Genomic DNA, 23457 nt, shown 5'->3' on the forward strand with positions numbered 1-23457 from the left:
AAAGCATAACCCAAATGAATACTGCAAGCAAGGAGGAGAAACAATGAGTACGTGTCCACAAGAAGAAGGCACAATGCAACACCAACCCCAAAGTACTGAATTAGTGCACATGAGATGACACAGCTAAAACAGCTTACAGGTTTAGGTGCAAATAGCCACGCCCATTGGGCACTTTCAAGTGTTGGAGAACCTAGCAGGCCATTGATTTTGGTGAGGTAGAGACTTTCTGTGAAGACCTTATCCTCATGCAGCTTCACCTTGCACATACACTTGTGCCACACCTCAGGAGCGACAAGAGAAAGCACTAAGCAAAGTAAGCTCAGCCAAGGAGCTACAGTGACCAGGAAAACATATGGAGATTCACACTGAACTTGGACGCTTTCATTGATCTCCAACTACTCATCCGGTCCTATGCTGCACCCAAGAAGCCTTATGTGTTTAGAATAGAGGCAAATCTGGGTGCACTAAAATCTTAAGCACCTTGTTATCCATGCAATGGTACCAGAGACATAAATGATATTTTACAGTCATTGGTCTGCATGACAAATCAGCGATGCATTCAAAGCACATATGGTACACCGCATCACTTCCCCATGGACACCACAGCTGATAGAACAAGCATTGAGAGATGTCTGTGGCATTAGTAGCTTCGTCTTTCACTTAGGGGATACTGACAGCACACAACTAGCCATCAAGAAGTCCCACAGGTGCACAGGCACTTTTCATCTATTTCAAACACAAATTCTTCATGAAACTCAATATTCAGATGAGATATAATGATTACCTATGGTTCCATGGAACCCATTCCAATATCTACAAGGGTGCACAATCCAAGATAAATGAATGGTGTTCTGTCACGTATTTTGACACAAATACCACATAGCACCTCCACATTATACCACAACCACACATTACTCAGTCAGTCAGTCAAATAAACTTTATTTGGCTTACAAGGAGCCATGAAAGCAGAAGTTAAAACATATAACAGTAAAAATGGATAACTTAGATAACTTAGCATGATTAAAAATCGAAGGCCTAAAAAACACAAAGCCGTACAAAACAAGACAAATACAATCAACAAAGTACATTATACAGACCCATATCTATTATTCTCAGCACACAGCAAACAAAATTGACCAATGCAACACAGAGTTCCAAATCACACAGTTATTGCGAACTGGTAAATGCATTTCTGTGAGACCGTGTCATAGATATACGCTGAATTGCGGTCGAAAAATGCTTCCAGAGAAGGGAGTAAAAGTGGCAAAAGAGAATAAAGTGCATGGTGCTTTGTTTAGAAGTATTATCACAAGGGCAACTTGGCATAATACCGTTCCAGTCAACATCCCTGGGAAAGGCCACTAGTAAATGTAAAGTGTTAAAATGAAACCTAGCCATATAACTTCTGCAATTTGAACTAAAAATACACATCCTGGCGATGTTTTAATCGGATTGTAATTAGTGCTACTACCCATTTTATCAAAATTTGCCTGTTGAAGGGTGCCCCCTTTCTCTAAATACTGCTTTCACCTGTGTCATTACATCTCGCTTAATGTTTAAAGGATTAAAAACCAGCTGAGTCCCTAAAGAACTCCTTAATATAATTAATCTATGGGATTGCCTGGGATTAACCCTGGGAGAGACAATCTTCCAATATATCTTTTGAAAGTGCGGGACCTAGTTTACCCCAAAATACAATGCAGAGTAGCTAGGGGTCCAATTTGATCCTGTTCTCTATAGGAGATAACCGACCTCAGAATGACACATAAATGAAGGAGTTGATTATAAGACTGCCAAAAGTTAACGTAAAAATTTGTTCTCGACCCTCTACCAAGGGCCCACTCTAGCAACTCAGGTTACTACAACAATACACTTACTTTTATATATGCTGCTCATTTAATGCTCCGGCTTGCGCCCTAGTCGATTGCAAAAGTGAAAACCGACTCTACAATCCTTTGCATTGCTTTGCCCTGCTGTTAAAAGAGCGGGCTGACACACATTTTGATCCTTAGGGATACCATGATAGTTAAATGATTTCACTCTACAAATTTCAGACACTCCCAAGAAAAAATGATCTGATTTTAATGTTTTCGGGCCAATGCACATTTGCTTCGATTGACCTTAAGGTGGAGCTCCCCCATAAAATCGTAAAAAGACTTTGTTGTCCATTAGCGGTTCTGTAATATATAAAACTGCGTCATCATTGTAAGGTAAAACTAGGAGGGCACTAGATTTCTCCATAGGCATAGCTTCCCTGCTTTACTCAAGTGGAACTCTAAATCATTATCATACATTAAATTAAAAATAATAAGGGGGCCATCACGCTCCCCTGCCAAACCCCCTGGGAAGTTTGATAGGGGCAAAAAGTAAACTGCACTTTAAAAAAAGTCTGATTTTCCTCCAGCCAGCCCTCCAGCCTAGTGGCAATAACTCTACTCAAATTTTTGAGAGAGCTATTTAAGAGGAAATTGGGCGATAGCAGCAAGGTGAGTGTCTGTCCCCTTTCTTAAAAAAGGGGACAAGCATTGCTTCTTTCCAAGACAAAATGGGGGTCACTTTAAGGAAAGCTTTAAAGACATTAACTAAAATTGGAGCCCAAAGTGCAGTATTGTCTTAAAAAAGATCTGGACCTTGGGCTTTCCCTGAGGGCCTCTGATTATGGAGTCTCCCGCTAAAGGCTCAACCTCCTCGATAGGGGTTGGGAATTGAGACTGCTTTCTTAAGAGCCTCAGGAACGATCTGGCAGTGTGGGGTGACTTTAAATTAACTATTACACAATCCCAAGCCACTTCCTTCGTGCCTGGACCCACCCAAGGATGCCTCCTCACCATCATAACCTCTCTTGAAAGACCACACAACATTCCCATACCTCATATAAGCCAATTAGTTACTTTATTTTTAAGGGCCAAGTGATCTTCTCTTTGGTTAAGTCGGTACATTCTTGGAACTATCGCATAAGGGGTACAATTGGTGAAAGCACTGGAAAAGGGATAGCCTAGGTGGGCAGGGGGTGGACCTGGGGTTTTCTCACCTAACCTATAATCTTCTCAGGTCATCTAGTTTCTGCATTTTCCTGTGAAGTAGGTGCCCTTTCAACTTAGGCCCCTATACCCTGGGCAGTATGGCCCCTGTTACTAGTTGGAATTAATGAACTTGGAAAGGGTAGAAGCTTGGAGTGATGAGGGAAGGAAGTGATCAATACAGGCCCTGCAGAAGGAGTAGAAGGAACCCCCACTGGCCTAGTTCTGACGACTGGGCACCCAAAACCGCCCCAGCTTGGTTAGTTCACTCTCAGTCTTCCTCAAACGAGCCAGAATCGGATCAAGTTTGTCATTCAAGAGTTCCAGCACTTTGTTACAGATGGCATCAGCAATTCCCTTAGTTTTGACTCTTTCTTCCGTACTCTCCTCCAGAGAGATGAGCGAAGATGACAGATACGACTTCTTAGAAATGGACCTGCCATTAATTCTCTTCCTTGTGCCTGCTCTCCCCCCCATGGTACCCTATTAAGACACGACTCACAACATATCACCACCACTCATCAGTTAGACCATACAGGAGGAAAAACAACACATAAGGCTGAGCATAATGGGCCACTAAGCAGGGCAAAAGGGTGCCTGCACAATGAGTCGGGGGAGGGGGGGATTGAAGGGAAAAAATAAATGGAAGAGAAATGGACGGAGAGGGAGTGAGGTGGAAAGGAAGAGAAAGGAAGAGGAGCAAGCAAGCAAGATAGAAGACGTGAAAACCGGTGAGGGGAAGGGACGGGTTATAAGGAGGGAGAAAGGGTGGAAAGAGGGAGACAAAAGGAGGAAGAGAGCCAGAGAGAGGGAGTGTGTAGGAGAGAAAGGGAGATAAAGAGGTAGAAATTGGAAGCGAGAGAAATGAGGGAGGAAAGGAGGCATAGACAGAGTGCAAGGGGAGGAGAGGGGCAGCAAAAGGGAGAGCAGTAGAGAGAGGAGGGTTGGGGAGAGTGGAGGGAGAGAGGGGGAAACAAGCAGAGATAGAGCTAGTAGGAGCACTGGAGAGGAAGGGGGCAGTAATCGGAAGGGGTGAAAGAGAGCATGAGAAGAGGAAGGAGAGAAACAACAGAAGGCGAGAAAGGAAGTTCGGAGGGGATGGAAGTAGGGAGGAAGAGACGTTGAAAAGGGAAGGAAAAGATGGAGGTAGGAACGGAGAAATGAAGAAAAAGAGGCAGGGGGAGAGAGAAAGAGAGAGGAAGAGAGCAGGATGGAGGGGAGAGAAAGAAAAGGAGATTGAATGATAGAAAGGGAAGAAGAGTAAGAGAGGGAGAAAAAGAAAGGTAGAAAGAGATGGAGATACAGGGGGAGAGAGAGAGCGGAAGAGAGATGAAAAAAGACAGGGAAGGAGAGGGAGGAAAGGACCAAGGGATGAGAGAGGGTTAGGTAGATGGAGAGAAGGAAGACAGGAGGGCGAGAGGGAAAGAAGAGGAGGGAGATAAGGGGAGAACAGGAAAGAGAGAAGGAGATAAGGGCAGGGAGCAAAAGGCACGAACATAGAGAGAAATGGAGGGAGAAAGAGGAAGGTGGACGACGGTAAGCAAGGAAGGAGGGAGAGGGAGAAACAAAGAAGGAGGGTAGGAGGTAGGGAGGACAGGAATACAAAATAAAGAGTGAGAAAGGGAATGAGGTAGAGAAAGAAATAGAAAGACAGTGAGAGACAGTGGGTTAGAGAGGTAGCAAGAGAGAGAAAGAGGAAGAGAGAGAAAGAAAAAGAAAGAGTGATAATGAGGGAAAGAAAGTGAAAGAAAGACAGTGGGAAAGAGAGGGACATAGGTAGATGGAGAGAGAGAAAGGGGGTAGTGGGTAAGGGGGGTAAGGGGGCAGGAGATAGGAAGATGGCAGTGAGTTAGAGAGAAAAAACGGGGTAGAAAGAGAGAGAGGAAGTGTTGGAGGGAGACAGGGATTGTAAGAAATTGGGTTATTGGTTGAGGGGTTTTAAACCCTTCTCAAGCAACAACCACTAAAGTCACTGAATTAGCTTGTGCTTAACTTTCTGGCACCTCAGCATATAATCAATCAGGCTTCACTAACAGACACTATGGCCCTCATTATGACATTGGTGGTAAAAGCCGCTTACCGCCATGCAGAAGACCGCCACCACACCGCCACGGCCGCGGAATTCTGCCACAGCTATTATGACCCATTGTTCGGAATCCGCCAAAATTCAGACACCCACACAAGTCCGCCGCACCAAAGGTCAGTGATAAACTGGCGAAAACAAAACTTTGACCGTCACGCCAACAGAAATACGCCCACACTATCACGACACACGAATCCACGCAGCGATCTTTCAACCGCGGTATTCCATTGGCGGTACACACCGCCGCCCTCAAAATACACACACTCTTACAAAACACAGCCACATTGGACAATTCCAAATACACACACACCGGATACACAAACACACACCACTACCACACACTCAATACACTCTAAAACACGCACCCACATCACCCATAAACCCTTACGACCACAAATCACAAACGAAAGCTAGAGAGAGACACCACCATCAACAACACTAGCATCCACAGACACACAACACCATCACCCACATAACTTCCACGCACCTCACACAACACCCCACTACATATCAGCACACTTATCACCCCACACACCACCCCACAGATCACCTACACCACCCCATGGCACGGCAAAGACACCCCAGGTTCTCGGAGGAGGAGCTCAGGGTCATAGAGGAGGAAATCATCTGGGTAGAATCACAGCTATTCGGATCACACGTGCAGCACACCTCCATTGCAAGGAAGATGGAGCTATGGCAAAGAATAGTGGACAGGGTCAACGCAGTGGGGCAACACCCAAGAAATCAGGAGGACATCTGGAAGAGGTGGAACGACCTACAGGGGAAGGTGCATTCCGTGGTCTCCAGGCACCACCTGGCGGTTCAGCGGACTGGCGGCGGACCCCCACCTCCTCCCCCACAACTAACAACATGGGAGGAGCAGGTCTTGGCGATTCTGCATCCTAAGGGCCTCGCAGGAGCAGGTGGAGGAATGGACTCTGGTAAGTCAAAGCTTTACTATTACATGCCCCACCCTACCTGAATGCCAACACATACCCCGCCCTCACACTCACCCCCATCACTCCTACTCCTCACAAATGTCCCAACATCACAAACCAAACATCCCAACACCAAGCCCTGCATGCAACACCAAAGCATGGACACCCTTCACTAAACATGCCCACTGCACATACCCATACACCCCCCTAAACCATCATCACACAAGGTCCCACACAGGAATGCTAGCACTGGGGTACACGGTCACCCACCCATTGCACACCTTGACACACACAGATGCAATAATCATGCCTTTATACCCCTGCAGGATACCTACCCAACGTCACCAGACAGGAGGGTCCACACATGTCCACACCACCAACAGAAGAGGCCCACAGTGATAACAGCACCTCTGTCCAACTGGATCTAGATGACCAGCCCGGACCATCGGAGACCTCGGGACAGTCGGTTCCCCACACTCAGTCACAGGCCACTACAGAGCTTCCCCCCTCTGGAAACACCAGCAGAGCACCCACCCAGCGGGCCCATACCTCCGTCCCCAGGACACGTCAATCAGCAGTGGGTCCACCACTACAGGAAACCCAGGCTAACCCACCACCCCAACACGGTCCAGGGGACGGAGGCCCAGGAACAAAGGGTAACTGGGAGGGCTGCTGTGCGACAGGGGGTGGACAGGCCCAGGGAACCCACTCTCCACAAGGCCCTCTCCTCCATCATGGGAGCCTACCACCATTACCAGAATACGATGGCAACGGTACTGGCCAAGTTTCAGGAGACCCAGCGCCTGCAGGAGGAACAGTATATGGGCTTCAGGGAGGAACTCAGAACCATCAATTCCACCCTGGGTACCATAGTAGGGGTGCTGAAGGAAGTACTCAACACCAGGAGGGACACTGTGGCACTACAAGGGGCCCCTGACACTAGCCTGGACGATGAACTGCCCACCACCTCCGCCGGCGATAGTGGACAGGAGGCACTGCCACAGGACCACCACACCTGCACCCCACCTCCTGCAGAGGGAGAACCACCTCGCAAACGGTCCCAGAGGTCCAGGAATAAGACAGAGAACGATGCCAAGACCCCCGCCAAGAAATGAGACCACCCTGATTGTCATTCTACTGTCCCACTTTGTCACCCTGTCGATCCTTAAACTGCCCCAGCTCCACTTCCTATGCCCATTAGGCCAAAGCACCTGTGAGACTAATAGACTGGACTCTGCCATGGACATTCCTCCGCCATCACCCCTCACCGTTTTGCTACCCCCTCCAATTTTGAGCACTAAAATAAACATCCTTAAAGCACAAAACAATCTTGAGTCTGTCTGTGATTTTAGAATACTGTATTAGCAATAACTGTGGCAAAAAGCTCTTTCATTTTTAATGTCAACATACCTATGTCACACAGCTCTAGTCCATGAGGAATCAAAGCAGATGTCACACTGTGAGACCCAGATCTGTTAAATCGTAAGGGGAAGTGACAACTCAGTGACCATACACTGGGTGAAAAAGACAGACAGTACATGTAGTAGGCAGGTTTGTATTCTTACCTGTGTTTCACTGGAAATATTGCTGGATCAGTGAGTCCATGTCTTCTTCCTCTGCTTCTTCGTCTTCACTGTCCACAGGCTCCACAGCTGCAACAGCACCGCCATCTAGACCATCCTCCTGAAGAAAGGGCACCTGTCGTCGCAAAGCCAAGTTGTGAAGCATACAGCAGGCCACGATGATCTGGCACACCTTCTTTGGTGAGTAGAATAGGGATCCACCTGTCATATGGAGGCACCTGAACCTCGCCTTCAGGAGGCCGAAGGTGCGTTCGATCACCCTCCTAGTTCGCCCATGTGCCTCATTGTAGCGTTCCTCTGCCCTTGTCCTGGGATTCCTCACTGGGGTCAATAGCCATGACAGGTTGGGGTAACCAGAGTCACCTGCAAATGGCGAGGGACAACTGTTAGACACACACTAACCTGAAGGGATATCCCCAGACAACCATTCCCACTGACTAGTTTCAAGGTGCTCACCTAATAGCCACACACGGTGCCTCTGGAGTTGACACATCACATAAGGGATGCTGCTATTCCGCTGGATGTAAGCGTCATGCACTGAGCCAGGGAACATGGCATTCACATGGGAGATGTACTGGTCTGCCAAACATACCATCTGTACATTTATCCAATCATAACTCTTCCGGTTTCTGTACACCTGTTCACTTCTGTGGGGGGGGGGGGCAAAACCACATGTGTCCCATCAATGGCACCTATGATGTTGGGGATATGTCCCAGGGCATAGAAATCCCCTTTCACTGTAGGCAAATCCTCCACCTGAGGGAAAACGATGTAGCTCCGCAGCACTCTGGACAACACATTGGAAAACATAGGCTGGGACATCCCTGATGCTATGGCCACTGTTATTTGAAATGACCCACTTGCAAGGAAATGGAGCACTGACAGCACCTGCACTTCAGGGGGTATTCCTGTGGGATGGCGGATAGCTGACATCAGGTCTGGTTCCAGCTGGGTACACAGTTCCTGGACAGTGGCACGGTCAAGCCTGTATGTGATTATCACATGTCTTTCCTCCATTGTTGACAGGTCCACCAACGGTCAGTACACCGGAGGATGCCGCCATCTCCTCACATGTCCCAGTGGATGGTGCCTATGAAGGACAACAGCGAGCACAGAGTCAACCAACTCAGAGGTACATACCCACAGCTTACACAGCACACCATTCATACTTAAAGAGTGGCCTGTATGTGTGTTGAGTCTAGGCCTAGGTATGTGTGACGCAGTTGAGAATGAAGCCATGTGGGCCCCTGAAATGGCGGCTGCCTGACCTCTAAAGTGGGACAATGGGATGTGAGGTAACTGCGCTGGCGTTGAACACCATTGCGGTAGGCAGTCGAAGACCGCGGCGCAATGCTGCATTGGTTAACATTGGACCCTATGGGTCCCAGGAGCCAATGACGATGTACGCCGGCGGTGACGGTATGCACCGCTGCCGACGTGACCGCCATTTTCTATCTGTTCAATCACTCGATACCTGGTCTTCAACAGGAGAGGACCTACACTGCAAGTGCTGCTGTGACCTCGGTCTGAAAGAGACAATGGCTCGAGTGTCTGGGGAAAGGGCCCCTGCCTTCACATCGGAGGAGTTGGAGAAACTCGTGGATGGGGTCCTCCCCCAGTACACGCTACTCTACGGTCCTCCGGACAAACGGGTAAGTACACTAGGAGCATGATGTATGGGCTATGCCTGTGTGGAGAGGGGTGGATGTAAGAAGGAGGGTGCGGTATGCATGAAACGACTGTGAGTGCATGTGCCACATGGCAAGGGTAGGGATGGGGGCCAATCACTTTGACGGTGCAGTTGGTAATAACTTTCTCTTCCCCCTGTACAAATCATGTAGGTCAGCGCCCACCAGTAAAAACATATTTGGCGTACCATCGTCAAGGACGTCCGGACCCTGGGGGTCTACTACAGACGGAGCACCCACTGCCGGAAAAGATGGGAGGACATTCGCCGCTGGAGCAAAAAGACGGCGGAGGCTCAGCTGGGGATGGCCTCCCAATGTGGGAGGGGAGCACATCGCATCATGACCCCCCTGATGTTCATGATCCTGGTGGTGGGGTACCTGGAGTTGGATGGGCGCTTGAGGGCATCACAGCAGCCACAACTCTGTACAGACGGTAGCTCTATCGATAATTATGTATCTGGACTGCAGTTGCAGACACTGCCGCCAGATGCTACACCACAACTTGAGGGCCCCATTACACAACCAGAGATTCGGAAGGCCATTAGTGAGCTATCGAGGGGAAAGACTCCGGGTACAGATGGTCTCCCCATCGAATTCTATGCCGCATATATAGATCAGTTAGCTCCTAGACTCGAGATTCTATATCAATCTGCCAGAGATAGGGGAATCTTACCGGCAACAGCGAGGGAGGCAGTAATAATACCCTTGCTTAAAACAGGGAAAAATCCAACGGAAGCTGGGGCATACAGACCTCTATCCATGCTGAACCTGGACTACAAGATCCTCAGTAAGGTTCTGGCCACTAGACTGCTCCCCCACATGACAACACTAATTCATACTGATCAGGCGGGGTTCATCCCGGGGCGCAGCACAGCGGATAACATACGCAGATTTATAGCAGTCATGAATGATCGAAAATCGTCCAGCTCAGCCCCCGGAGTCCTCGCAGTCGATATAGAAAAGGCCTTTGACAGCTTGGAGTGGTCATTCCTTTATACAGTGTTGTCCCATCTTCGATTTGGACCGGAATACATTGCCTGGGTCAGACTGCTGTATACTAAACCCATTGCTAGAGTACGTACGGGACGGATCATATCCAACCCCTATGTCGTTGAACGGGGTACCAGACAGGGATGCCCCCTATCGCCGCTGTTGTTTGCACTGGCTATGGAGCCGTTGGCGGCGGCGCGCGGGGGGGGGAGAGGGGGCCCTGGTATAGTGGCAGGGGACAAGAGACATCAAATAGCGTTGTATGCAGACGATCTATTGATTTTCCTAGACGATATACACAGAGACCTACCCCGGGCCCAACAGTTGCTTTTGCAGTTTGGTGAGCTTTCTGGTCTACGGGTGAATTGGGGTAAGACCGGCTTGTTTCCTTTGAATGCTACAGTAACACCTCCATTAGAATTGGGAAATGTCCAGTGGGTTCCAAGATGCCTCTCATACTTGGGGGTCAAGGTTTTTCACGACCCACAGGATATAATCGACAGCAATATTGGAGGCGCACTGAGTTCTACCCGATCCAACATGGCTTTTTGGCGAACCTTGCCTTTATCTGTGGCGGGGAGGGTAGCCATCCTTAAGATGGTGGTACTGCCTCGTCTCCTGTACTATTTCACAGTCCTGCCGGTATGGGTTCCTAAGGCCATATTTACAGAACTGGAGACCATAGTCATGGCATTTATCTGGGGAGACAGTCGAAAGCGAGTTGCTCTGTCCAAACTTCAGAGGCGTTCAATAGATGGTGGCCTAGCAGTCCCGGATTTTGAGGTTTATTACTTGGCAGCGCAACTTCAATGGTTGGCACAATGGATATCCAGCAGGGCTGCAACAGGGTTGAGGGTTAAGGCGTTTACTCCCCAAAAAGCTAGATTATACGAACTGTTACTAGGGTACCCGAGTATGGGGAAGAATGACTCCCCTGAGTTTAAAGTCCTTCCGCGATGTTGGAGGAGATTTTTGCGTAAAATCAAAGTAAGGGCTCCTTACTCCCCGGACCTGCCCCTCATGTCCTTAAGGGCTTTACCTCATCGTGGAGACTGGAGCGGCCTCCGGTCCTGGGTGGAAGCTGGGATACAGTCGGTGGGAGCACTGTTTAGGGAAGGAACACTGATGTCATTTGAAGCACTGCGGTCACAATTTAATCTACAGAGGGGACACTTTTTATTATTTGGCTATGTGGCGGCTAGTATCAGAAAACATTGGTTAACAGGAACTGGGGGGCCCGCAACACAAACAACCTGTACATATTTGGTGACCTCTTCGGGGGCCTTTAGAGCAGTTTCTAACCTTTACAACAGAATTCGGGAGGATATGGCCACACCTTTGTCTCAGCTCAAATCGTCCTGGGAGGTAGACCTGGGCACAGCTATATCCGACGAGGATTGGGAGCGTACGCTTGGTGGTTTCCCTAAGATGACTCGCAATGCCAGATTTAAGCTGATTAATTTTTATGTCCTACATAGGGCTTATCTCACTCCTGAACGGATCAGCAGATACTTTGGGGTGGAGGGATTGGGATGCCCGAGGTGCGGGTTGGAGAGGGCTGAATTTGGACTTATGTTCTGGAACTGCCCTGTTGCGGAGGGATTTTGGGCAGGGGTGTGTAGACTGGTGTGTGGAGCGATGGGAAGAGAAGCCCCTTGCACGATAGGGCAATGTTTGCTAGGGTGGTTTCCACGCACGGCTAAGTACAAAATAACCAACAGATTCAGGGATCTGGCCTTCGTGTTGGCCAAGAGGGAAATAGCGATATCCTGGAAAAAGCCGATTGGACCAAGATTGTCCCAATGGTCCAGAGAGCTAATTAGATGGGCTGGATGTGAGAGCTCTGTCCTTCATAGTGAGGAGAGAAGGGGTAGACGGCCCCTGGGGGCGGCACAATGCTGGGATGCAATACTTGATTCCTTTAAAGAAGAAAGCCGGGTTGAACCAGTCCCCCTGTGCGAAGGGTGATAAGATGCCATTTTGAAACTGTCAACAGTCCCAACAAATAGTTGCAGTGCAAGATGACCCAGAGGTGAGATTCTAGGTGTAGGCTATTCGGAGAACCACGTACACGTTAAGAGCAGAGGGCTGACTCCTTCATAACACATCTACACACAAAACGACAATCTAGGCATACTACTAGTATCATCACTGGGGGGAGGGTACAGTTGGGGAGGTTGAGGGAGGGGGAGTAGGGTATATAACATGACAATAGAATGCTAGTTAAGTGAGAATGAGTAGGTTGGAGATCACTGGTCTTATGAGTATGTAAAAGTTGTTTTTTTAAATTTTTTATTGCTATGCACTCACAAGTGTTGAATTTCCTACTTATTGCCGTTAAGAAATGCAATAAAATTTGTTTACAAAAAATCACAGCAGCCACAAGGGGGTGAGTACACTCACATTCTGCTGACTTTGCGCGGAGTGGAGGGTTCTGGGTGGGGGAGGTGGGCTGTGGGTTTCCCTAGGCCAGGGCGAGTTCCGTAGGCAAAGTCCCTCCGTAAGGCAGGCCCTGTGGCACCCCACCCCACATCTGTAGAGTGGCAACTACACCTAGTCATGCCCCTGTGTCATCTATGTGTGCAGATGTCATCCATAGCCTTGTAGGCCATTTCCCAGGAATTAAACAGTGGAGCCCAAGAGCGCGGCTTAGTGCAGGGGGCTTCTGTGTCTGTCGTGTCCGCCAACGGTAGCGGTTATGCATGAACTCAACATGTCTTTCTTCTGTCGTCCCCCCCTTTTTGTGGTCTCCCTGTTTTCCTGTTCTTGTGTGCATTAGCATAATGAGGCGGAGGAGCAGTGGCACCGGAGCAGGAGGGAGCTGCATCCCACATGGCCATGGAGGGCCACACTACGGACTCGGAGTTCACCAGTGGGACGGAGGGCGAGGGGAGCTCCACGGCAGGGACAGGAGCTGAGACCAGTGACACGGACTCGTCCTCTGATGGGAGTTCCCTTGTGGTGGCGGCAACATCTGTGCCCCCCCCCATCTACAGGTACAGCCGCCACCGCCCCCTTCCAGCACTGCCCTCCCAGCAGCCCCTCAGCTTTCACCCCGTGCCCGCTCACCCAGGAGGGTGGGCATCACCTTCGCCCCAGGCACCTCAGGCCCTGCCCCAGTTACCCCTGCTGCCCTCAGTGAGGAGGCCATTGACCTCCTCAGGTCCCTCACTGTTGGGCAGTCTACCATTTTGAATGCCATCCAGGGTGTAGAAAGGCAGTTGCAACAAACAAATGCATTCCTGGAGGGCATTCATTCTGGTCAGGCAGTCCTTCAGTGAGCTTTTCAGACTCTGGCCTCAGCACTGATGGCAGCCATTGTCCCTGTGTCTAGCCTCCCCCCTCCAACTTCCTCCACCCGACCCAATCCCCTGTACCTCAGCCTCTCCCAAGCACACCTACAGACCAGCATGCACACATGTCAACACACAAGGGAAGCTCAGGCAAACATAAGCACCACACATCCCACAGGCACTCATGCAAGCATCACACACATGTAGACACACCAACATCCACCGCCTCCACTGTGCCCCCCTCCACCTCGTCTCCCTCCTCCTTGTCTTGTCTACACTCACACCTGCATGCACTACCTCTACAGCCACTACGTCCCTCTCCAGCACACCAACCACCACACCCCGCTCACGTGCAGTCACCATCCCCATTACCATTCACACGTCCCCTGTGTCCTCTCCCAGTGTGTCTGTGACGCCCCCTCCGAAGATACACAAACGCAGGCACACATCCACCCAACAGCCATCCACCTCACGACAGCCTCCAGCGCATGCACCTTCACCCAAAGTCAGAAAACGAACACCTCCTACAACCACAACCTCTTCCTCCACTCCCAAACCCCCTCCAGCTACCCGTCCCAGTGTGTAAAAAAAACTTTTCCTGTCCAACCTTGACCTCTTTCCCACACCTACCCTACCCCTTCCGTCTCATAGGCCCCGAACTAGCACCTCTGCCACAACATCTCCCGGACCAGTGGTGCCTGTAGTCACCGGAATCTGGAGTGCACCGGCCACCAGAACAGCCAGTGTGGCACGGAGCCACAGCACAGACAGTCCCCCACCAGTGAAGCATCAGAAGTTGGCCGGTGCTCCGCGGGAGAGGGGGAAGACTCCAGCCACCAAAGCCGCTCACAGGGGTCCCGGTGGGAGTGTGGAGTCAGCTGTGACACCTTCCAAGGTGGGGAAGGGCCACAAGAAACCCGGCAAGTCTGGGAAGAGCAGCACGGCGGAGAAGACCGCCATCATCCTCGCTGCCCAGGAGGCCACCGCCAGCAGAAGCCCAGCTGCCCAGGAGGCCACCGCTAGCACCAGCCCAGCTGCCCAGGAGGCCACCGCCAGTAAAAGCCCAGCTGCCCAGGAGGCCACTGCCAGCACCAGCCCAGCTGCCCAGGAGGCCACCGCCAGCACAAGCCCAGCTGCCCAGGAGGCCACCGCCAGCACAAGCCCAGCTGCCCATGAGGCTACCGCCAGCACAAGGCCCACTGGGCCATGAAGGACCGCCAGCACAAGCCCCGCTGGGCCATAAAGGACCGCCAGCAAAAGCCCCACTGAGCCATGAAGGACCACCAGCAAAAGCCCCGCTGGGCCATGAAGGACCGCCAGCAAAAGCCCTGCTGAGCCATGAAGGACCGCCAGCACAAGCCCCGGTGGGCCCATGAAGGACCGCCAGCAAAAGCCCCATTGGGCCATGAAGGACCGTCAGAAAAAGCCCCGCTGGGCCATGAAGGACCGCCAGCAAAAGCCCCGCTGGGCCATGATGGACCGCCAGCAAAAGCCCCGCTGGGCCATGAAGGACTGCCAGGATACGAGTCCCTGCAATGGAGACCGCCGTCTCAAGCACCGCTAACCAGGGCACCGCCGTCTCAAGCACTGCTGAACAGGGCACCGCTGCCTCAAGCACCGCTGAACAGGGCACCGCCGCCTCAAGCACTGCTGAACAGGGCACCGCCGCCTCAAGCACCACTGACCAGGCTACCGCCGTCTCAAGCACCGCTGAACAGGGCACCGCCGCCTCAAGCACCGCTGAACAGGGCACCGTCGTCTCAAGCACCGCTGAACAGGGCACCGCCGCCTCAAGCACCGCTGGCCCATGAGCGCCAAGGGCACTGACGCTACTGAGTCTGTCACGGGCATAATGAAGCACTCTGGGCACAAGGCCCCCTCCAGAACCAGTGGAGAGATCCATCCACTACCTCTGTCCTTAGCAGGATGAAGCACTCTGGGCACAAGGCCCCCTGCAGAACCAGTGGAGAGATCCATCCACTACCTCTGTCCTTAGCAGGATGAAGCACTCTGGGCACAATGCCCCCTTCAGAACCAGTGGAGAGATCCATCCACTACCTCTGTCCTTAGCAGGATGAAGCACTCTGGGCACAAGGCCCCCTCCAGAACCAGTGGAGACTGTTATCCACTTGAGAGACTGTGGCTTTGCACTCCCCAGGATGGAACAGTGGGCAGCCCACCCACTGTAGAGACTTGAGAGACTGTGGCTTTGCACTCCCCAGGATGGAACAGTGGGCAATCCACCCACTGTAAAGACTTGAGAGACTGTGGCTTTTCACTCCCCAAGATGGAACAGTGGGCAAGCCACACACCGTAGAGACTTGAGAGACTGTGGCTTTGCACTCCCCAAGATGGAACAGTGGGCAAGCCACCCACTGTAGAGACTTGAGAGACTGTGGCTTTGCACTCCCCAGGATAAAGCAGTGGGCAAGCCACCCACCGTATAGACTTGAGAGACTGTGGCTTTGCACTCCCCAGGATGGAACAGGGGGCAAACTCACCCACTGTATAGACTTGAGAGACTGTGGCTTTGCACTCCCCAAGATGGAACACTTAGCAAGCCACCCACTGTAGAGACTTGAGAGACTGTGGCTTTGTACTCCCCAGGATGTTACAGTGGGCATGTGGCCCCCTCGTGGATTTGGCGTTGTGCACTCAACCGGCTGAGGTGCCCCCCCCTTTCCCTCTCCCTGAGGTGCCTGTTTAGTTGCTGTCTGATGCCCCTGCAGTGTTCTCTCCGTCATGGTCGGGGATCTTGTGTGGGCCTCGCCCATACTGTGTGGGCCCAGTGTCCCACGGACTTAATTGGAGCACTACCTGGACTACTATGCTTGGTATATATTTTGTAAATGGTGTATATATATATTTTTGCCTACTTGATTTTAACATATTACAATGGTTACACTCATTTTCTATTGTCTTTGCATTCTTCCAGGGGGTTGGGGGGTGTAACTGTAATGTATTAATATGCATTAGTGTGTGTGTTGTAGTGGGTGGGGGTGTTGCGTGTTGCGTCTGTATGTCCCTGTTTTTTTCCTCCCCCTCCCGTGTCGTAGGTGCAGTACTCACCATGGTCTTCGCCGCCGGTGAGGAGCAGGAAGACTATCGCAGGTAGAATTTGCAGTTCCGGCTCCATGGTGTCCTCGTTCCTCGTGGGGTGTGTAGAGGTGAGCGTTTTCCCTTCGGAATTCCTGTTTCCGCCGTGTTTTTATCCGCTGTGATTCCGTCCCAGAAAAGGTGGCGGATTGGCCTGTCATAATAGTGTGGGCGGTGCCTTGTCTCCCGCCTGTCTGTTGGCGGTGACCGCCGCGCTGTTTGTTTGTACGGCAGTGGCCCTCGGAGTGTTAAAGTGGCTGTGTTTGTTGGCGGTTCCCGCCACAGTCGTAATTGCAAATTTTTTACCGTTGGCCTGTTGGCGGTCTTACCGCCACTTTAACACCATTCGCCAGGGTTGTAATGACCACCTATGTTATGAATTCATACAGCACACAAACAGTAATAAAGTAAAAACACAACACAAGAAAAATCCCACACCAATTTTAAAAACTAGTAAATTTAGCAAATTATTTGGCACCAAAACCAATTAAATCCAATCACAGAACTGATGTTATGATTTTTTTTTATTAAAAAAAAAAAAGATTGCACCCAAAAGATCAAAGTGCATCTGCAACCATCTAGTCGCACAGGACCGGGGGAAGATCAAGGGGCATATTTATACTCCGTTTGCGCCGGAATTGCGTAGTTTTTTTTTACGCAATTCCGACGCAAAACGAACTCCATATTTATACTTTGGCGTTAGACGCGTCTAGCGGCAAAGTCCATGGAGTTTGCGTCATTTTTTAGCGTGGACACCTACTTTGCGTTAATGATATGCAAGGTAGGCGTTCACCTCTAAAAAATTGACTCCGAGGCATGTGCGCTGTATTTATACTCCCGGGCAAAATTCACGCCCCGGAGTGGGCGAGTCCAAAAAAATGACGTACGGCCGCTTTTGCGCCGTTTTTTAGCGCCTGGAAAAGGCAGGCATTAAGGGACCTGTGGGCTCTGAAGGAGCCCAGAGGTGCCATCCCATGCCCCCAGGGACACCCCCTGTCACCCTTGCCCACCCCAGGAGGACACCCAAGGATGGAGGGACCCATCCCAGGGACATTAAGGTAACTTCAGGTAAGTCATTTTTTTAATTATTTTTTTGTGGCATAGGGGGGCCTGATTTGTGCCCCCCTACATGCCACTATGCCCAATGACCATGCCCAGGGGACAGAAGTCCCCTGGGCATGGCCATTGGGCAAGGGGGCATGACTCCTGCCTTTGCTAAGACAGGAGTCATTTCTATGGGGGTTGGTAGTCGAAAAAAATGGCGCAAATCGGGTTGAGGCGAAAAATTTGCCTCAACCTGACTTGCACCATTTTTTGACGCCCAAGCCCCATATCCCCCTACGCCGGCGCTGCCTGGTGTACGTCGTTTTTTTCCACGCACACCAGGCAGCGCCGGCGGCTAACGCCGGCTAACGTCATTGATTAAATACGGCGCCCGCATGGCGCTTCAGAATGGCGTTAGCCGGCGCTAATTTTTTTGACGCAAAACTGCGTTAGCGCAGTTTTGCGTCAAAAAGTATAAATATGGCCCCAAATGTTATGGCTGACAGCAATGAAGCATGGTTTGCATATACGAGGTGGATAAGGCTCAGTCTTGGCTTACCTTTGGATGTACAAGAAGTTTTAAAGAAAAGTTTCTGAGAAGTTAAAGGTCAGCAGGGCAAAGCAGCCAGCAATGTCTGAGGAGGAAGATGAGGCATTGTCAGGGAGTTGCTGTAAGAAATCATGGGGAAGGTTTCTGCTTTGAGACTTTGTGATTTTTTTGGAAGTCTAAAGTTTCCAGCAGGGTGAAATTGCTGGTGAAGCCAACAAGGGTTCCATGGGGCCAGATGCACTTTCTAAGATGTCCCAATGAACACATTTTCTGCTGTGGAGAAGAACACAATGGGAGCAACTGCAAAGTGAGGTCGACCGGCAATACACCTTGGGTGGGTCAGCAAGCAGAAAGGTCCCAGTCGTCTTTCGAATCTCAGGCCACTTTTTGGTGAAAATGTTTTGAAGTCCCACGTCCCAGGTTTTGGTTGTAGTAGCACCTTTAGTACCTCTTCCAATGGTCCAGGACTGGTGGGGCACCACTTGGGGTAAGTCAGGGCTCACTCAAGGCAGAGGCCAGGTGCAGGATTCAAGGTTTCTGGAGATTCCTATGTACCTGCAGTTCACACAGGCAGGAGGCCATACAACTAGCCTTTGGAGTCAGGCCTTAAGCAGTAGGGCAGTCCTCTGAGGGTACAAGGCAAGCTTCAAGAAGCAGGGCAGTTCTCTGGTAGCAGCAAGGCGGTCTTCTGAGGTACATCAGACCTCAAGCAGGAAGCAGTCATCTAAATTACATTGCATTTCTTCTGGGGGTCCTTCACAGGTCCAGGAGTGTACTGAAAATTTTGTTCAAGGGTCCAAAATGTATACATGGTCCCAGCTCTTAAAGTCAGAAACCTCTAAACTACCCCCACAGTGGGTTCTCGAAAATTAATGCCTTCCAAGTGGTCTAGGTTGATAAAAGGCTGGTGTCAAGTTCCTTTATGTATGCAGGAGGCAGTTTTTTTAAATGTAAGTGTGGCAGGGAACAGCTCTTCCCCGCCCATCCTGGCAGGGTGGCCCACCCTAAAAACACATAGGCCCTCATTACAACCCTGGCAGACGGTGGTAAAGCTGCGGTAATACCGGCAACAGGCCGGCGGGAAAAAAAATTGAATCACGACCATGGAGTAAACCGCCAACATAGACAGACACTTTAACACTCCGATGGTAGAAACAAACACCGCGGCGGTAACCACCAACAGACAGGTCGAGGACAAAGTACCGCCCACTGTATTACAACAGGCCTATCTGGCACCTTTTCCGGGGTGGAACCAATGCTATCAAAAGCACGGCAGAAACAGTACACAGAAGGGAAACCACTCACCTCTCAACACCCAACGAAGAACCAGGACACCATGGAGCCCGAGTTACACGTACTGCCCATGCTGGTCTTCCTCGGTGAGTACTGCACCTACAACACAGGTGGGGAGGGAAAAGAGAGTGACACACACAAGCAACATGCAATACCCTCACCCAAAACACCATACACACAAATACATGCGCAACATTACATATACACCCCCCACCCCTGCAAGAACGCAAGGACAAAATTAAATGATTGTAACAATTGTAATCATGAAAAATCAGATAGTGAAAGTTAAAAAATCTGTATATACAAATATGTACACCAACTACACAAGTCCGGATAGTGTACCAATCATTGTCCATGGACCAGTGGTCCCAAAATGCATGGGCGAAGCCCACACAAGATACCTGACTCGAAACGGAGAGAACACTGCAGGGGCATCTGATCGAAAATAAACAGCCTCCTCGGGGGGAAGAGGAGGGGGGGCACCTCAGCCGGATGAATGCATGACGCCACTGCTCCTCGAGGGGGCTCCAAGCCCATTGCTGTATCCTGGGAGTTCAAAGCCACAGTCTCTCAAGTTTTTCCAGTGGGTGGTATGCCTACTGCTTTATCCTGGGAGTGCAAAGCCACAGTCTCTCAAGTCTTTCCAGTGGGTGGTTTGCCCACTGCTTTATCCTGGGGAGTGCAAATCCACAGTCTCTCAAGTGGATAACAGTCTCCACTGGTTCTGGAGGGGGGCTTGTGCCCAGACTGCTTCATCCTGCCAAGGACTGAGATAGTGGATGGGATTCTCCACTGGTTCTGGAGGGGGCCTTGTGCCCAGAGTGCTTCATCCTGTCAAGGACTGAGTTAGTGAATGTGATTCTCCACTGGTTCTGGAGGGGGCTTGGTGCCCAGAGTGCTTCATCCTGCCAAGGACTGAGGTAGTGAATGTGATTCTCCACTGGTTCTGGAGGGGGCCTTGTACCCAGAGTGCTTCATCCTGCCAAGAACTGAGGTAGTGGATGTGATTCTCCACTGGTTCTGGAGAGGGCCTTGTGCCCAGAGTGCTTCATCCTGCCAAGGACCGAGGTAGTGGATGTGATTCTCCACTGGTTCTGGAGAGGGCTTGGTGCCCAGAGTGCTTCATCCTGCCAAGGACTGAGATAGTGGATGTGATTCTCCACTGGTCCCTTGGGGCGCCTTGTGCCCAGAGTGCTCCACATGCAGTGTGGCAGGTCCCATTCCCTCACCTGGGTTTGTGTACCACGAGATTGCCTAGGAACAGGTAGCATGATATGCCATGGAGGCAAAGACATACCCCACCCTGCTGCTGCTTTGCCTTCCACCTGCAGGTGCAAACAGTGATGAGAGTCTTGCCTCATGGAAGCTGGGCAGGGTCCAGGAAGTCTCCTCCAGCCTCGGACAGCTGCCCACTGGGGATGGTAGCCATGTCAGCTGTGGTGCCACTGTCCGAGCACGTCGCAGGGCTGGTGGCGGTGCTTGCAATGGTGTCTGTGGCGGGGGTGCTGGCAGTGGTGCATGTGTCAGCACCTGTTGAGGGACACAGCAGGACGTCTCCTGCAACCTCGGATGGCTGCCCACTGGGGAAGATGCTGGGGACTGTTGCTGAGGCTGCAGACGTGCAGGTGGCGGTGCAGGTGGGTGTGCAGGTGACGGTGCTGGTGGCGGTGCAGGTGGCGGTGCAGGTTGCATTGTTCGCCGCCGTAAAGGTTGGTGCAGTCATTGACAGAAGGCGTGACACTAGTCCCTCAGTCGGTGCCACCGTGCCCTGTCCTGACCTGCTCTTCTGCTTTTGTCCCTTCCCCACCTTTGATGGTGCCGCAGGTGTCTTGCCACTGTCTCCTTTTGTTTTGGAGGAGCCCTTGGTGGCTGGTAGGTGCGGCTTCTCCCTCTGGGATGTGGGCACCTTCTTCACCTTGGCAAGTGGTGGAATGTCCTTGGCCTCGCAAGGTGGCACACTGGCAGCCTGATGAGTGGCGCAGTAGATGATCCGCAGTTGCTGGCACCACTGTGCCTGGGGATTTGGTGGCTGAGGAGCTGGGCTGGGACCTGGAAAGCCTGGCCCTTGGGGAAGTACAGGGGAGGGAGGTGTAGGGAAGAGGTCAATGTTAGCCAGGAAAAGCTTCTTAGACACACTGGGACGGGAAGATGGAGGGGGTTTGGGAGTGGAGGAAAAGGTAGTGGTTGTAGGAGGTGTACGTTTGCTTAATTTGGGTGAAGGTGCATGGGCTGGAGGCTGTTGTGAGGTGGATGGCTGTTGGGTGAGTGTGTGCCTGCGTTTGTGTACTTTGGGAGGAGGGCTCACAGACACACTGGGAGCGGACACTGAGGATGTGTGCATGGTAGTGGGGGTGGTGATTGCATGTGAGCGGTGTGTGGTGATGGGCGTGCTGGTGATGGAGGTGGTGGCTGAGGATGTAGTGCATTCAGGTGTGAGTGGAGACGAGACAGGGAGGGAGGAGGAGGACGTGGAGGAGGGGAAAACAGTGGAGGTAGTGGATGTTGCTGTGTCTGCATGGGGATGGTGCTTGTGTGAGTGCTTGTGGGATGTTCGGTGCTTATGTTCGCCATATCAACTCTTGTGTGTTGATGAGTTTGCATGCTGGCCTGATGGTGTGCTTGGGATAGGCTGAGGTACAGGGGATTGGGTCTGGGTGGAGGAAGTTAGAAGGGGGAGGCTGGACACAGGGACAATGGCTGCCATCAGTGCTGAGGCTTGAGCCTGAAATGCTCTCTGTTGGGCCACCTGCCCAGAATGAATTCCCTCCAGATATGCATTTGTTTGTTGCAAATACCTCTCAACACCCTGGATGGCATTCAAAATGGTAGACTGCCCAACAGTGAGGGATCTCAGGAGGTCAATAGCCTCCTCACTGAGGCCAGCAGGACTGACTGGGGAAGGGCCTGGGGTTTCTGGGGTGAAGGAGATGCCCACCCTCCTGGGAGAGCAGGCACAGGGCTTCTGGGAGGGCGGTGCTGGTGGGGGGGTGGCGGCTGTACCTGTTGAAGCGGTGGGCACAGAGGTGCCCGCCACCGCAAGGGAGCTCCCATCAGAGGAGGAGTCACTGTCGCTGGTGTATGCTCCTGTCCCCGTCGTGGAGCTCCCCTTGCCCTCTGTCCCACTGGTGGCTTCACCCTCCAGGGACAAGTGAGTTGCAGCTCCCTCCTGCTCTGGTGCCACTGCTCCTCGGCCAGATGATGCTATTGCACGCAAGAACAGGGAGACAAAACAAAAAGGGGGGAGACAGAAGAAACACATGTTCAGTGCATGTAGCACCACTACCGTTGGCTGACACAACACACAAGGAGCAGCCCTCTGCACTAAACCATTCACTAACAGTTCCTAGCAAATTCACATCCCCATGGGGGATGAGGCCTAAGCCCAATTGCTGCACACCTAGAAGTCACAGGAGCCTGACTAGGTGAGATTGTAAGGCTGTCAGTGTATCCGTTCCCTCTACCTCAAAGTGCTTCCACAGAGCTGCCCCCAATGCACTTCAGGGACCAGGTTCATGTGGAGAGAAGACTCATACCCCTTGAACCATAAGTGTATGTCATCCTCCCTCTTTTAATCTTTCACAAGATCTTTAGGAATGTGCACCCTCCTCTCAGGCTGCACTGTAGGATTGCTTCCACCATCTCTGCTAGACTGGCTCCTCGTGTCTAACTGCTTCAAGCTAAGCTCATGAGCCAGCTGCAGCTTCCTTTCCTCAATGGCCAACCTTCTCTGCTCCATCTCCCTTTCCATCTCCATCTTTAGACTGAACTTTTAAAGCTCCAATTGGTATTCCCTCTCTGCCTGTCCTGTAACTCTTCAGGTGTCAGACCCTTGGAGGAAACACTGCTACCTGCCCTGGAGACTCTCTCCCTTGACATAAC

General features: G+C 51.4%; 1 protein-coding gene across 1 annotated transcript in view; it reads right to left on the reverse strand.

Annotated features, from left to right (window-relative positions):
* LOC138246928 (vomeronasal type-2 receptor 26-like) overlaps positions 1-23457 on the reverse strand; it is a 98512-nt gene that overhangs the window by 22318 nt on the left and 52737 nt on the right. The gene's annotated exons all lie outside the window — the stretch shown is intronic.

Source organism: Pleurodeles waltl, chromosome 7, assembly GCF_031143425.1.
Source record: "Pleurodeles waltl isolate 20211129_DDA chromosome 7, aPleWal1.hap1.20221129, whole genome shotgun sequence".
NCBI classification, from domain to species: domain Eukaryota; kingdom Metazoa; phylum Chordata; class Amphibia; order Caudata; family Salamandridae; genus Pleurodeles; species Pleurodeles waltl.